This window comes from Leucopleurus acutus, assembly GCF_964270905.1.
Source record: "Leucopleurus acutus genome assembly, chromosome: 5".
NCBI lineage: Eukaryota > Metazoa > Chordata > Mammalia > Artiodactyla > Delphinidae > Leucopleurus > Leucopleurus acutus.
This window is the reverse complement of record NC_139147.1, coordinates 60989672-61001583: the sequence shown is the minus strand read 5'-3', so window position 1 is coordinate 61001583 and position 11912 is coordinate 60989672. Positions and strand designations below refer to the sequence as shown.

General features: G+C 38.6%; 1 protein-coding gene across 19 annotated transcripts in view; it reads left to right on the top strand.

Annotated features, from left to right (window-relative positions):
* ZBTB20 (zinc finger and BTB domain containing 20) overlaps positions 1 to 11912 on the top strand; it is a 799009-nt gene that overhangs the window by 509860 nt on the left and 277237 nt on the right. The gene's annotated exons all lie outside the window — the stretch shown is intronic.

Below are 11912 nucleotides of genomic sequence, written 5' to 3'. Positions count from 1 at the left end.
GTAAGTAGATTAAACACACTGCATCACCAAGTCCTCAACAAGCAGTAGTGGGGTGGCGGGTGGAGCTGGCTTTTTCATGGCCGTGTCTAGGGCATTCCGGTTCATCAGGAATGTTCCTTTGTCCTCTCCTTCCTTTCCTCCACAATCGCACCCTCCCCCCCACCCCTTCCCTGAACTTCCCTTCTGAAAATGTCTGGATGGCACAGCAATGATCTGGGCTGTGAAATGAAATTTTGCTAATAAGCAGCCTCCACAAGAAATCCTAGAACGGTGACACTGTTGAAACTGCTTAGTTTGTCTACTGGGAACTGACATGAACTTCCCAACAGAATTCAAGGAAATGAAAAAAAATCTTTTTTTGTTCTCCTTTTCTTTCTGATTCTCTTTTTCTTTCTGTTTTGAGGGAGGTAGTTTCAGGAGACATGGCTGCATTCTGGTGTGGTGTAAAGTTTTCCGTCGGGAGACAATAATGAACATTCCTCTGGCAGGACGGGATGGGCTTTTTTTTTTTTTTTTTTTTTTTGTTTCTCTTGCTGTTGTTTATTTATAAGACATTTCCTCTCAGTTAGTAGAAGTTAGATCGTAAGAGGCTCCAGTGATTTTCCTTCCACCTCCCCTCCCTAATTTCTGTGCTTCAGCACTCTGGAACACTGTGAACTTGACAAACTAATCAGAGCAGGGAGCTTAGCAGCCAGGCCTGGACACTCTCAAGAGACTGTGCTGATTCTCAGTCGATACTGCTTGGATCAGGAACCATAGTCCTGGTGAGTGGTGAGGTTCCAGAATTTGATGTGTCAAGGATTCTATTCTTGGTGTCTCTGAGGCAGTCAGGAAATAACGAGTGTTTTTAAAAAGGAAAAAAAGAATGCAGTTTTTTTTAAAAAGCTACCAAACAATCCAACGGCCTGAAGAAGATTTTACTGTGCACAGCTGAGAGCACTCTATGGACAATGGCTGAGCCTTGAGTCTGTGCTCAGGAGGAGCCTGCAGGCTTAGGTTTCATGCTGCCACCTATGGATGTCAGCCTTGGCAGGCCTGGCAAACATGCTTGTGGGAGGAGGGAGATAGGTGAGTGAGTGCAGCTGGGAGGTAGTAGTCGGGGTGGTAGGAGGGGGAAGTGAAAGTGGGATTCATGGTTTGTTTGGAGTTTCTCTCTACCAACTTTTCATGCATCTCTCTTCTGCACATTTACATTATGCTCAGAATATATAACGTACCCAGCTAAGCAAGAAAAAGAAGTGGATGCATAGCAGAAGAATATTGTTAATACTGTTCTTCTAAAGATCACTTTGCTAAGAACTGGCTGTTTTTAAATGTGAGGGAAACTCCCTCCACCCGACCTTTGGAAAATATTATTTGTCATACCCTCTTCTTTATTCTTCTGTATTCATGATATCAAACAGAAGAATGCAAGGAGAATCCTTATTTGGTTCCAGGGAAATTTATCATTGTGACATAGGAAAACTAGATGACTGTCCTCACAGTATTAAACCCAAATATAGTATTGTCCTCAATGTAAGAGATTCTGATTGAGTGTGCTCTGGGAAGTTGTCGAAGGAATGAAATGGGGGTGGTTGCATGCTGTCTGATATGAGACTAGCAGAGGAGTCAACAGACCAGCTTTTGGTTCCAATACATGCCTTCCGTGTCCTTGTTAATAATTCACACTCTCCCTAGAAGTGGAGTTTCAGTTGGAATGTGTATTTGTCTTTTACCGTCAGGTCCCTACTTAGTTGCTCTTTCAGAGGTATTTGATCTTACTGTGTTTCTTGTCTTCTTTCCAATTTCAAGAATCCAGCATGTTCCAAAATATTAAGAGTGGAAAAAACAGAAAACAAAAAAACATGGTGGCCATAAAAGCATTTGATTGTGTGGCAGCATCTGAAGTGAATTGCTCTTTGGAGAGAGGGAGGAGTCTTTGATGTCCCCAATATGGTTCTCATAGGCTAAAACTTCCAAGAACCACAACCCAGCCTAAGGGGCACTTACTCGATGTTCTTAAATATTTGGAAAGAGATGCTATTTTATTGTTTTAGTTTTCCTTGCTATTAACACATTGCCAGTAGATTCCTCCTAAAAGTTGAAAATGCTTTAGCAATAGTTGATTTTACATTTAACCAGATGTGTATTGTGTGTGCCTCTTGTGTGTACTCTTGTCCAAGCTGGTACGGTCATCCAGCATATTACAGTGATACTTGGCTTTGGAATTTTGTTTGCTGCTCTGGGCGATTCAGATTCTTAACCATTGAACTCACGCATGCTCGTTTATTCCTGTGGTCCCTACAGACACTGACCCCTGCTACAGCCTCATCAGGGTCTGTCAGTGACCTCTAGAACAAAGAGTCAGCTTCCTTTCACAATTCCTGTAGTTTGTGAGGCACATCAAATTCCTGAGCTGTCATTGTGATAGGAAGCAGTCCCAGAGTTTTATTAGGACCAGTGTGCTGAAAGTTTAATGGTATATAATGGAAAACTTGCCTATTTCAGTTAGGCCATGTTAGTTATGACCATACTACTTGTATGTGTAATGTTTCTTGGGGATTTTCCATTAATTCTTTTTTTCTAAAGAAAGAAGTTGAAAGGGAAAATAGTGTTAAATTTTTTTTTACGTTTGATATAAAAAATGTAACTAGTTTTACCCCATTACCACCAAGACCTGTGTTAGGTTGTGCCCTTCCTCAGTTAACACTTAGGCTGCACAGACTGCTGGGAGAATTGTCTGTTAATCTCTGGTAGGGATGATGTCCATTAGGACTGCACTGAGGGCAAGCTGTATATCTAATACTTAGAAAATATTTAATTATTGAAATCCCGTAGCCTGTACATGAAATTTTATGAGCATCTTTAAGCAGAAAACAGGTAAACACAAATATCTAAGGGTATATCCCAAGAGATGACATTTAAAAAATATAACCTGACAGAGAAATTTTCCTCATTGTTGCCAAGATCTGGAGTTCCACATGGCTGTGGAAGAAAGAATTCTATGGCTAAGTTGGAGTATTTAAGTCAGAATTTGATCAGTACACCTTTGACAAAAAGGCAAGATAATGATGTATTTCTTTCCATTTAAATGGTTGTAAATGGTTACCTGATCTTTTCAAAACCTATGTTATAAACCTTCACAATGTACTATCAATAATTCGGTTTTCCAGTGCTGATCCCCCAAATTTTTATTTCATTTCAGAGGATGCACGTTATAAAATGTATATTATCTTGCATGTGCATTTTTGCTGTAAGCACTTCCTATGTTACATTTATTTAAATAGGCAGTCACAAAGAGACACAAATGACATTGCTAAATAACAGAATTATTATTGCCCCAGTAAGAAATTATTCTTTCTTATTTATATACAAATGCTTTTTGATATTTATGTGATTTCCTTTTAAAAGATACATATCTTTAAACATTAGGACGAAGACGTTGATTCATTATATCATGTGATTGTATATGTATGTTATCTTATGCATAATCACATACCTATATTCAACTATTAAAAATATAACCAAATCCTAGCTAGGCTTACTTGCCTTTGAATTCAATCAGAGGTTTTGCAAATCAACCATAAGTGAAATGTAGTTGACACTTTATCACACTGACAACACAGAAATTTTGCACAAATATTTATGAACAATATCTGCAAAAGATAAGATTTGGTTAGCTGATAAGATTGGTAATTATCCTTCATTGAACATACATGTTAGATTATGAGCCTAAATTCTATTTATGTACAACTTCAAAATATTAATTGCTATATGTATAAAGTAGTTTAAAATTAAGTAGAAAGAAATTAAATTGCTTTTAATTATCTGAAAATTGAGAATATATTTAATGATTCACTTTATCTTGTAAGAATGAATTTATATACAAATGACCCAGTTTATTCTAGTTTCTCGGCTACTTAGTTGTACATTAAATACTTTGATGCTGTATTTACATATCAGCATCAGCAACTATAATTTCCCAGATACCTTTTCAAGATAACCAGCCAAGACATATTCTTGTGAAGTCACACTTTTCTTTGAAGCTTTCCATAATAACCCAGATTAAAAGTGAACTTCCCCTTCTGACATTAATTGCATTTTAAAATTCGGTAGCTTTTGTTTGACACTTATCATGTACTGCTTTGAACTGAAGTTTTTTTATATGTATGAAACTACACGTGGTTAGAGGAAAGGTACTACATTTTATGTTTATTTATCTCCCTTCCAACCAATGTCAAATTGCCTTAATCTGAATGGAGGATCAATGAATATGTGATGAATGAATGAATGGATGAATGGACGGATGATATCTATATGGCAGTGCATTGACATTGAGTACGTATTGCTTATCGTATGGAAGAAATACATCCAGAAAACAAATCAACAGATTCTTCTATATCTGAATCCCTTAAACTCCCATATTAGATCTTCCAGCTAGCTGACAGCAACTCCAGTCATTTGCCAAGGTAGCTTTCCTAATCTCCACAATGCCCAGGTGATTTCTGATGGGACATGGAGTCTTGAGCTCGCAGTAGTTCCCTTCATTTTCCAGGACTCGTGAGGGGGCCAAATACCCAGGTTGGTCTGCTCCTGCAGTCTGAAAGTACCAGACTGGCCTCTAATGTATCATATTGACCAAAGGCTTGTCAATACTTGCCTACAGTCAGTCAGTGGTTCTTCCTTTCCTCAAACTCAGCATCTAAGGAGCTCAGACTGATGTCAGATGTGGAAAGGCACGAAGACTAGCTATGAATGCCCATGAACTAGACAGGAGAGGGGTGGGGCAGGCAGACAGCACAATAAAGAGAGGGGCAAGAGGACAGGCAGCCAAATCATTTCCACGATCTTAACAGGCACTAATTAAATGCCCTGTTTTAGGCAAATAATAGCTGAAAATAGCCAAGGGCAACTGTTTCTCATGAATAAGTAAAGAAATTGGTGGGATCTCTTGGTGCTTCCTCAGTCAGTAAGCTGGAGCACACTAAGGCACATTTGGTGCTCTGGACACATCGGAGGAGAGGGGCCCATTCCAACACCCTGAATGGTACCCTGCTGACACGAATAACATCCAGAGACTAACTTCATATTACTACAAGCTGACCCTAATAAACAATAATTCAAAGAAGCCACAATATTTTGTGAAATTTAATTATATCTGTTATCAATTGTCAATCAATGGTCAATCAACTTGGCAGTCCCCGAACTACATCTAATTCTGTCTCCTACACTGAATTCTTTTCTAGAGCTTCTAATATATACAAATGATACGTACTAGTTTGATTTCCATCTCTTTTTATTTTTCCTATTTATCCTCCAGGAAACTGAATTCCTAGATGTAAGCAGCCAGAGGGAGAAAAAGGAGCGATTCACATAACGGATAATTAACCCTTGAACAATGGAAAGTTAACTCTCCATAGACATGCCAAAAACTGAAATGTTTTGTTGTTGAATATGTTCTCCTTTGGGTGTTAACACGTAGAGGACATCTCCATTAGCACAAACTTGGCACCAAACAACCTGTTCATTCTCAAGCTACAAATGCCACACTCGCCTTCCAGTTCATTCTGGCAGGATTTGTAGCATGATGTCCTCTTGGGTAGTCATGTACAAACCACTCTGAGGGGCAAAATTGTATGAGTGCCTAATCCACTTTTGAAAATGAAAGAAAAGGATCTGTTTTTATGAAAAGCACCTAATAAGGAAAGACACAAATTGTAATAAAAAGTGTTAGCACCTTGCATCTCCTGTTAATTGCCTTCCTAGTCAAAAGGAACCAAAATAGTGTAATAAATGTTAGACGTACATCATAAACTGAATGCAGAAAAATGTCTCTTCCTTTTAACAGTGAGTTAAAAGAGTAGCAAACCTTAAACTACCCATATTGCCTTAACTTAGGCTCCTATCCTTATTCATCTACTTCATTTGTCTAATGAGGATAATAGTACCCATTTGACTTATTTACCAGCATTGTTATGAGGGTCAGATTACAAAGACTGTCTCTTCATTACATTCATTAAACATGGATTTAACATTCATTCATTCACTCATTTATTTATTAATGCAGGAAACATTTTTGAACCATATTCTGTGTCAGGTATTATTCTAGAAGCTAAAGCTTGATTCATTCATTAACAGATATTTATTAAGGAGCACATACTATGCACCTAGCACTTTTCTAAGGGCTGAGGATACTACAGTAAACAAAACAAACAGGAGTCTCTATTCTCCAAATACTTACTTTTTAGGCAGGGGAGAAAGATGACAAACAGGTACGTACGTAAAATATATAGTATGTTAGGTAGTGATAAGTGCTGTGGAGAAAAGTGGAATAAGAAAGAGAGACAGAGAGAGAGAGTGTGTGTGTATATGTGTGTGTGTGTCAGGAGTAAGGTTGCAATTTCAAACTGGGTAGAAACGGAATGCCTCACTAAGGGGACAACATTTGAAAAAGGTAAAGAAGCAAGTTTTGTGGATATCTAGGCAAAGGCTAGAACTGGAACTACAAAGGCCTGGAACTACCAAGTGCAAAGGCCCTGGACAGAAATGGAGTTATATCAGGCAAGTCTGAGGGGTAACAAGGAAGTCTGTTTTCAGGATCAGAGTGAGCAAGCAGGGGGATGGTAGCTGTAGCAGGGAAGGCAGTGGGGGCCTGAGCACGTGGGCCTTTATATGCTGTTGTGAAGGTTTTGGCTTTGTCACTGACAATACAGAGATGAAAAGACATGACCTCAAGTTGCTCCTTGGTGGAGAGGCAGATAGGGAAGCAAGCAGGGATAATGGCATATGCTAAGTATCGTTAACTGGAGGATGCTCAAGGAACGTCGGAGGCACAAAACAGTGAATGTTTACCTGAATGTACCTTGCGGTAGAGGGTCAGGAAAAGCTTCAGAAAGGAGCTAATAAGTCCCTTCTGGGCCTTGAAGAATTTTCCCAGATGGTCAGAGGGAGGAAGAACATTCAGTAAGAGGACCAGAAGGGACGAAGACACTTAAAGAGGAAATAGCATAGCAGAGTTGGGGAACAGTATCACTAATGTTCAGGAGAGGAGTGTGGAGAAATGATGCTATAGATGTAGGCAGGGAACAATCATGTTGGGCCTTGACTGCCACGCAAAGATGTTTTAACTTCATCTTGGGGCATTTGGGGAGCCATTGAAAGGTTTTAAGTAGAGAAGGTTAATGATCAAATTGTGTTACAGAAGATCACTCTGGCAGCATGGTGGAGGATAGATTGGAGGAATGGGAGAATAGAGACAGAAAAATGAGTTAGGAGGCAACTAAAATTGCTCAGACAGAACACAATGAAGCTCTGCACTAGGACAATAACTATGGGAATAGGGCAGAAGAGACACGTTCGAGAAATAAGAGGCAGAATGGACACAATTTAATAACCTTTGGGCTGGGCATCAAGAGAAGGAGGAGTTTGGGATTGCTCCCAGGTTTCTGTCTTATACAACTAATCAAGAAAAGCTATGAGGAGGAGGAATGGGTTTTGTAGGCTGGGGGAAGATGATAAATTTGCTTTTGAATGTGTTAATTTTGAGATGTTGGGGAATTATCCAGACTGATGCCTGGTAGGCTGTTGGATTTAGTCAGGAAAGCTGGAGATAGGTCAGAGATAGAGATAAGTTTGGCAATCATCTGAATCGTCAGCTTCAGGATAATAGGTAAAATTACAGAGTGGACTTTTCTCAGGGAAAATTTATTGACAGAAAGCAAAAGGGAGCAGATCCTTGGAGTAAAGCACATTTATGGCAGAGAGAGAGAAAGAGGAGTCTTAGAGAAGATTATTCTGAGCAATTATTATGTGCCAGCCATTGTGCTAGATTGTGGAGGAACCAAGATGACTAGTATCCAGATCCTGCCCTGAACGCGCCCACAGTTTGTAAAAATATAAGAGGTTTCTATCACCGCCAACCATGGACAGTGCTAACAGAGGAAATGTCCAAGCATAACAGAGAAAGTAGTACAGAATATTTAATTAGCATTAAGGGAGATTATAAAGGCAGAATCCTGGAAAGTTTGCTGCATGCATGTTGCCATACAGTTCATTTCTGATTTCTCTAATACTTGTATGTGTATGTTCTGGTGTTAGCATGGGTTCAAGCTATTGGCAAAACAAGCCAGGTGTAAATTATGGTAGAATTGAAATCGATAGTGCTTTGAAGCACTGGAGTGCCCAGCTCACATCAGGGCATGCGTCTGTGTTCACTGAAACATGGCTATCAAGTGCACCCTGAGTCATTAGATGTGTTATCCAGTGAATAACAGCATAATGATATTTTAGCAGAGCAGCCTTATGATAAATTCTGCTTTAGTGAAACTCCATATACAGAGCAATTTCTCCTGGCCGTGTACATTGCATGGCAAAGAAAGGATATCCTGCTGTGTATCTGAAGGCTGTAATTTCATTTAGGGGTTCTATTGACATCGTAAACTGCAAGAGCAGAGCTCAAGTGGCTATTTAAGTCATAGGAACTTCAAGCTAAAATTACTGCCTAGTCCTAATCGCCACCTCCGAGGGACTCCTGCCTATATATATGTGTTTTATGTTTCTATCTTTGTGTCTATAAATACTCAGATCACTCCAGGGGCTGAGGTGATAAACCATCCTAAAATATGACAGGTGTCTGTCACCTTTGCAGCTGGTATAGGCTAAGGGCTAAAAGCAGTTATATTATTCATTGAAGGTCAAATGTTAAAAGGGGCCAGAAACTCCCCAACAAGTTCAGAATATAGGTGTTCTTGTTTTTCTGGTTGAAGACATTCTCTATTTCTGTTTAAGGTCAGAGTCTTCCAGCATGTTGAGGCTAGAAAAGTTGGGACCTTTAAACTTACCTGTACATCAGAGTTTACAGCTTGTAAGTGTTTGCCCCATTCTTTCCTCTCTTTGCCTTGACCCATGATCTCTTGTGAAAATACTAGTACTGGATAGTCTTGGAATAGTATCCAGTAAGGTAGAGATTATATACAATGCCCCACAAAAGTGATTCCCTAGACGTCTAAAGTGTCCATTCTGTCCTGAGATACAGTCAAGCTGAAAATTGGAAGCCATAATAATTGACTTGAATGTTTATTCTCTGAAGAAAATAAATTTAAATAAAATTGCAAATTGTCAAATTGTGTTTATTAGATGATGCTTTGGAATTGACTCCAGGAGACCAACAAGGAAAGATTCAAAGCTATGTATGTTCCTCTTTGGTTTTTAATGAAAATGTTTGTGCTCCTACATCAACTATCAACTTTGTCCAGAGAGGCCACTACAAAATTAGACACTGGAGTTTAAACTTATTCAGTCATTATGGCTGACATTTTATTTGGTCATTCTCTTTCCTGGGCTTGGGAATCATCTATCTACATACTGTCTTAAATACAAAATCCCAGCAGGATTATCATGGTTCAGAAAACCACAATAGTAATAGAACTTATGACTCCTCATAAGGTAAATGTGTTTTCAGTGATCTTACTAACCCTTATATCACCCTGTAGAGGAATGGAGGATGGAGACGTAGATAGCTGAACCCCCAATTAGTGGCTGAGACTGAAGTTTTTACTTTCCATATTAGCCTGACTATTGTTCTACTGCTTCATCACAATATTTCTTTATTGCTTAAATAGTATAATTAAAAATTAAAGTCTATAAGAGCTGAATCTCTCTCATCTGTTACCATGATATTTTCATTATATTCCTGAGCAACATAATATGCCATTGTCACATTTCTGAGAAGCGATACTGCCCTAGTAAGAGTATCCTCAAATCATTTATATCCATGGGAATGTAACAAAAAAAAGAGAGAGATATTATGTAGACATAGATAAGCTCCGTCATGAAGAAGTACAACCCTCCTATTGTTCTCCTGGATTTAGGCAGCATAGCAGAGTGATTAAGAGGGCAGACTCTCTGGGCTCTGCCACTTACTAGCTATATGACCCTAGGAAAGCTATTAAATTATTGTGCCTTAGTCTCTTAATATATAAAATGGGGATGATAATGATACCTTCGTCATAAAATTACTATGTGGAGTAAATGATCTAATAAATGTAAAATAATTAAGCCAATACTTGATATACAGTAAGCACTCAATAAACATTAGCTGCTATTATAATCACCATTATCATCCTCCTCTTCATCGCTTCTTCCTATACTATAGAGTCTTGGTTAATACCTGTTAGGAAAATTCCTACACATGTGTGTGCATGCACACACATACACGCAAACACACATGCACACACCCTCATCCACCTAACAGTGCTTGCTTACCTCAGCTGTGGGCTTAAGTTTCACCTATATGTTAATTTCAATGTCTTCCTAAGCAGAGAACATATAAGGACTCCATGCTTTGGATGAGGTGGGTTTGATACTAAATTCAGCCTTCACACTGGTTTTAAGTACTTGATGAAGAATTACGCAGTGGCTGGTCCTCACTCCTAGTACTCTAGTTGTTTTCATCTCATCACTTAAGACCTTCCTAAATCATAAATTCTGTTAAGCATGATCTAGTCCAAATCTACTGATGGGTTCACCATTATAGTTTCAGCTCAATAAATAAATGTGCAGTAAATGAATGAATGAATGAATGAATGTTCTATTTTCACCGGACTTAGGTCCTAGTGCTGGCTACCTGTTGTTCTAAATGTTAACCTCATTGTTTATCTAGGCCAGTGCATTCACTAACCCTAGTTATTATTCTGTCTTCCAATCCAGATTCTGCTAGTTATTTTTCTCCTCTTGCCTGATTTGAAACTCTCAGTACTGATATCCAGTCACTATAGTAGGCCTACCCTCCTATCTGCCTCATCTTTTCCTTTGTGGAACCATTGACACTATCCTTAGAACTGTGTTCTTTATGCCTCTGCCTATACCTTCTTCCCATTTGAAATCTGAACTTTAACCTTATAAGTGATTATTATCCATTTGTATTTTAATCTGATACCCTTGGTTCTAACCTTGATTTTGATCTTCATATCATGTGTTTCATACACCCTTTTGTATATTTATTATATTTTGATAAAAATATGCTTACATCAATAGTAAGTGAAAGCTGATATCAAGCCCTATCTGTAAGAAACAGCATTCAACCACCTTGGCAGACCACGTGTTGTACCATTTGTTATGCCTCCACAATGGTCCTTATCTTAGTCCCTTGATAAATATCAGAGACCTGATATCCTGAACCTGGTCTCAGTTGCCGTATACCTGCTCCACCCCTAGGCTGATGCTAACAAACTTAATTAATGTAAAATTTAATTGAGCAACGTTGGAATTAGTGTAGAATACATCCAATAGTAAATATCACATGTAAAAGGGAGAGAAACTGACAGCAAAATCCAACATCATTGCAGCTGGTAAACACCATTCACCATTACATTTTGACGTATTTATTGTGTTCCTCTTATTGTCCCTTTTTTTTGGAAGGGACTCATAAAAAGGAGAGAAAAAAAATTTTAAAGAAGAGGTACAATTTAAATTTAGAAACAAGTATGATACTAAACTTAATTAGTATTTCTCACAATAGTTAACAGGGTTACTATTATCAGTGTTACTATTATCAGAGACAATACCTGCTTACAAGGAGCTTCTAGTTTGTATAGTCTTGTTGCAGAGATTAGTAATTAGGTCCTGAAACTAATTAGGTGGAAATCACTAGCCTGTTATTATGCACCAAAATGAGCAGTAAAGAAAGTCAGTGAGTGCTGCAAGAATTCACATCAGGGAGGTTTCTAATGGTATATGGGAGGCTTGATAGCAGAGGGAGAACTTTATCTGAGGATGTAAAAGCTAGGCATTGAAGGATAAAGGAAAAAGGGTCTTGTGGAGAGAAGGGAAGATGGCATGCAGTGCTGTGATACCAAATATCAGAGAAGTAGGGAGAACGAAGAAAAATTCTAACCTGAAAGAAGGCACAGCAATGGGAGTGAAGTTGATGCATA